Source organism: Anneissia japonica, unplaced genomic scaffold, assembly GCF_011630105.1.
Source record: "Anneissia japonica isolate Jap-2015-1 unplaced genomic scaffold, ASM1163010v1 scaffold288142_len361356_cov169, whole genome shotgun sequence".
Classification (NCBI taxonomy): Eukaryota; Metazoa; Echinodermata; class Crinoidea; order Comatulida; family Comatulidae; genus Anneissia; species Anneissia japonica.
In genome coordinates this window covers 356,314-361,986 of record NW_022753229.1, presented here as the reverse complement: position 1 = coordinate 361,986, position 5,673 = coordinate 356,314, and the positions used below count along the sequence as shown (strand labels likewise).

Below are 5,673 nucleotides of genomic sequence, written 5' to 3'. Positions count from 1 at the left end.
GTACACCTCCCAGCAACGTTTTTAGCTTCATGCATTAGCAAAACACTTTCTAAAAACATAATTATATCAATGTACAGAAATTTACCCCATCCACAAAAAACATAAAATCTTAGGTAATATCAGATCTGGAATGTGATGTGAGACATTTACAAGGTAACCCCTCCTCTAGCCATATTCCCAGGTAGTCTGAGGCTCGGTTATAATACAATTGCTCATCCTACCGTCGCGACAGTTGCCGAAAGTTGTCAGGAGGTTTGAAGCTGGTTCAACTTTGCCGATTGTGTTGCAAACGATTAGGGGTGCCTTCCCCGATTGCGCTGGGGAAACTAGCAATGCCCCCTGATTATTAGGGTGAGCGACTGTGTGGAAACCAAGCTTTGCAGCTCACCCATTCATTAATTACAAACATAAAACTAACAACAGTTAACAACACATCAACTAACACAATTCTGAGGTAATCTAGAAGGAAATTTTATTGCCCGCAGACACAATCTCTATAATTCTTTAAATTCTTTTTGTAGAATTACCAATTAGATAAATTAACAATTAGAAGGTTCACTCTTATTAATCCTCTGCCTGGCAAAAAGCAGTTTCTGTTTAAAATGCTTATCATATAAATTAGTTCATGGGATTGAAATTATTAATGTACTAAGCTACCCTCCTTCTCCATTCTTTTCGTTTCTCTTTTTCCTTTTTTATGGTGAGTGGGAGAGGCTATCCGCCGTGGCACAACCCACCCTTGATTTGTTTCTCAGTTACAGATAATAATGTTGCTCCTCTGCTACACCGCGGTTGACTATCCAATGGCATCTTATATGATCCTGAAAGATAGGAAATCAGATGCATTAACATTGATATTTAAACAGGATAGATATTTACATTTAGTGATGGTTACCAAGATGCCTCAAATATTGTGAATATTATGTGGACCAATGATTTACTAAGTATTCATGTGGTAATTTGTTTATAACTGTAATTTGCATTTCCGTATATAGGCCTGCTGCGGTATATAAAGCATTGTTTTGACAGAGTTGATGATAAAGATAGATATTGATGAAAATGTTGACATGTTGCTTACAGTAAACTAAAAAAATCAACGATATATCAAGGTTATGTTTTAATATTTATGTTATATTTTATGATGGCCTAGTGATAATGATGATGATAATAGTGACAATGGGGATATTGATTGTGATGATGATGGCATCGAGAGAGCAGCTTAGGCCAGTCGGCTAATCTGGTGGTAGCCACTGTGTTTGCACTGAACCGTTGAGATCTCTAGGTCTGGTTCAATTCCCATAGCTGCCTCTCCTTGTGTTTCAGCTAGAGGGTTGAAATACAACTTACAATCTGTCTCTTGGATGAGACGTTTAAGAAGTTGGTCCCGTGTGCATCTATGGCCCATGTGCACGTTAAAGAACGCAGTACACGTACTCTTCGGAAAAGAGTAGGGGATTGTCTCCCGGTGTACTCTCCAATCACCCCCATAAGGACCCCACTGGAAATAAGTCTTCTTCTAGACTTTTGTGGGCTATCCTTGGTGTTTACACCGAATAAATCCAATCCAATCCAATTATGATAATGATGATTATGATGATGATGATGATGATGATGATGATGATGGCATTATGATAATGATGGTGATAATGATGATGATGATGATGATGATGATAATTATGATGATGATGATGATGATGATGATGTCTTTATGATGAGCCCAGGTCCCTTGGATTTTTTAATTTCTTTTATTTTAACAATATTTGAAGAGGGTGACCCTTCCAACTTATTCAAGAAATTGGCTGATATTCAATGGGTCCACTTAAATAAATGAATTGTGAACCTTTATAAACTATATTACAACAGCGAGATAATACAGATCATTTATTAGTGATGAGAATAAATCATGGCTGTCCAAAGACTTGGACCCCGGGCCCTTTGATTGAGAAGCAAGCATCTCATTTTTTATCTCACCTTATACATTTGCCTTGGTTCATAGACTCAAGGTCCAGTTCATTTTTGAATATGAACAGATATAATAATAATATATAATATTTAATAAAATAGTAATTAAATTTATTATTACAACATAATGCATTTTGTACATTTATGTGATTCAGATTATGCATTGTTTTATAAGGTAGATTTTTTTGATTGTTTTATATTTGAATTATATTTTATGTTATTATTTATCATTTATCAATTTTTGTTTTCGAAGAAATAATAATAATGCAATTTTCTCAAGGTTTTAATTAATTTGTTTTCGTTGCAACCTTAATGTATATATTTTAACAATATTTAAAGAGGGTAAAAAAGAAAAATATATTTCATGTTTGTTTCATGTTTGTTTTATTGTACAATTGCTGATATTTAGCAGCATTTTTGAATAAATTAAATAATGTTAACTTTGTGAGAAACAGAGATCTTTCCTTAGTGATGAGAATAATCATGGCCTTACAGGACTTGGACCCATGACCATGATCCATATATATATATATATATATATCTGTCTCTTATACACATCTAGATGTGTATAAGAGACAGATATATATGTATATATATATTTATTGATACAGGTTACATAGTTACAATTAGTGAGGGTTACTAAAATAGTGTTGTGTACCTGTATAATTTCCCCAGTTATGCTGTTGAGCAATTTATTTATGTCGTAATTTGTTTATAATTGTAATTTGCATTTAAATTTTTGACAGAGTTGATGATAATGTTAAAGATAAAATGAATTTTCTTGATAAAAATGTTATACTAACTTCTTGGCTTGTTCTTGCAGAAGATAATATTCTAGTATTTATGTTATAATTTATGATGGCCTAGTGTTAATAATGATGCTGATGATGATAATAATGTTGATGCTTATTGCTTTATGATAATTATGATGAAGATGATAATGATGATGAAGATGAAGATGTTGTCTTTACGATGATGCTGATGATGATGACATCCTGATAATGATGATAATGATGACGATGATGTCATTATAATGATGATGAAGGGTTTCTTAGAATGTTGACTGAATTGAGGAGTACTCTGACACAACTGAAATAATTTGAACCTTAATAGACCATTTTAATGAGTGAGGGAGTAGCGATCTTTCTTAGTGGTTACACTGATTTGATGTGCTGTCACAGGACTTGAACCCTTGCCCTTTGATTGGGAGGCAAGCATTTTAACCAAGTGCACCTCCATTATTTATCTTACCTTATATATCACCTTAGTTTATTTCGGATTCAAGATACGTAGTCCATTTCCTTTATAAATATGAATAGAAATAATAATAAATAATATTTATTATTACAACATAACACAATTAAATATAAACTTACTAGTAAACATTATTTATCCTATAATTTATGATGGCCTAGTGAAAATGATGATGACGATGATGATGCTGATGATGATAACATTCTGATAATGAATATAATGATGTCTTTATGATGATGATGAAGGGTTTTCTAGAATGTTGACTGAATTGAGGGGTACTCTGACACAACTGAAATAATTTGAACCTTAATAGACCATTTTAATGACTGAGGGAGTAGCGATCTTTCCTAGTGGTTACACTGATTTAATGTGCTGTCACAGGACTTGAACCCTTGCCCTTGGATTGGGAGGCAAACATTTTAACCAAGGGCACCTCCATTATTTATCTAACCTTATATATCACCTTAGTTTATTTCAGATTCAAGATACGTAGTTCATTTCCTTTATGAATATGAATAGAAATAATAATAAATTATATTTATTATTACAACATAACACAATTAAATATAAACTTACTAGTAAACATTATTTATCCTATAATTTATGATGGCCTAGTGAAAATGATGATGACGATGCTGATGATGATAACATTCTGATAATGATGTCTTTATGATGATGATGAAAGGTTTCTTAGAATGTTGACTGATTTGAGGTTTACTCTGACACAACTGAAATAATTTGAACCTTAATAGACCATTTTAATGAGTGAGGGAGTAGCAATCTTTCTTAGTGGTTACACTGATTTGATGTGCTGTCACAGGACTTCAACCCTTGCCCTTGGATTGGGAGGCAAGCATTTTAACCAAGTGCACCTCCATTATTTATCTTACCTTATATATCACCTTAGATTATTTCAGATTCAAGATACGTAGTCCATTTCCTTTATAAATATGAATAGAAATAATAGTGAATTATATTTATTATTACAACATAGCACAATTAAATATAAACTTACTGGTAAACATTATTTATCCTATAATTTATGATGGCCTAGTGAAAATGATGATGACGATGATGATGCTGGTGATGATAACATGCTGATAATGATGTCTTTATGATGATGATGAAGGGTTTTCTAGAATGTTGACTGATTTGAGGTTTACTCTGACACAACTGAAATAATGTGAACCTTAATAGACCATTTTAATGAGTGAGGGATTAGCGATCTTTCTTAGTGGTTACACTGATTTGATGTGCTGTCACAGGACTTGAACCCTTGCCCTTGGATTGGGAGGCAAGCATTTTAACCAAGTGCACCTCCATTATTTATCTTACCTTATATATCACCTTAGTTTATTTCAGATTCAAGATACGTAGTCCATTTCCTTTATAAATATGAATAGAAATAATAATAAATTATATTTATTATTACAACATAACACAATTAAATATAAACTTACTAGTAAACATTATTTATCCTATAATTTATGATGGCCTAGTGAAAATGATGATGACGATGATGATGCTGGTGATGATAACATTCTGATAATGATGTCTTTATGATGATGATGAAGGGTTTTCTAGAATGTTGACTGATTTGAGGTTTACTCTGACACAACTGAAATAATTTGAACCTTAATAGACCATTTTAATGAGTGAGGGAGTAGCGATCTTTCTTAGTGGTTACACTGATTTGATGTGCTGTCACAGGACTTGAACCCTTACCCTTGGATTGGGAGGCAAGCATTTTAACCATGTGCACCTCCATTATTTATCTTACCTTATATATCACCTTAGATTATTTCAGATTCAAGATACGTAGTCCATTTCCTTTATAAATATGAATAGAAATAATAATAAATTATATTTATTATTACAACATAACACAATTAAATATAAACTTACTAGTAAACATTATTTATCCTATAATTTATGATGGCCTAGTGAAAATGATGATGACGATGATGATGCTGATGATGATAACATTCTGATAACGATGATAATGATGTCTTTATGATGATGATGAAAGGTTTCTTAGAATGTTGACTGATTTGAGGTTTACTCTGACACAACTGAAATAATTTGAACCTTAATAGACCATTTTAATGAGTGAGGGAGTAGCGATCTTTCTTAGTGGTTACACTGATTTGATGTGCTGTCACAGGACTTGAACCCTTGACCTTGGATTGGGAGGCAAGCATTTTAACCAAGTGCACCTCCATTATTTATCTTACCTTATATATCACCTCAGTTTATTTCAGATTCAAGATACGTACCGGTAGTCCATTTCCTTTATAAATATGAATAGAAATAATAATAAATTATATTTATTATTACAACATAACACAATTAAATATAAACTTACTAGTAAACATTATTTATCCTATAATTTATGATGGCCTAGTGAAAATGATGATGACGATGATGATGCTGATGATGATAACATTCTGATAATGA

The 5,673-nt window shown here is 32.3% G+C and overlaps 1 long non-coding RNA gene across 2 annotated transcripts; it reads right to left on the bottom strand.

Annotated features, from left to right (window-relative positions):
- Positions 1–6: 6 nt before the first annotated feature.
- On the bottom strand, positions 7–5,657 carry LOC117122771. 2 transcript variants are annotated; one of them, XR_004447745.1, is made up of 6 exons: positions 5,451–5,657; positions 4,997–5,046; positions 4,552–4,601; positions 4,107–4,156; positions 3,214–3,263; positions 7–821 (listed from the first exon to the last, which is right to left on the bottom strand). It is a non-coding gene; the product is annotated as an uncharacterized LOC117122771 (long non-coding RNA). The 2 variants fall into 2 exon arrangements; XR_004447746.1 differs by lacking the exon at positions 4,552–4,601.
- Positions 5,658–5,673: the final 16 nt, after the last annotated feature.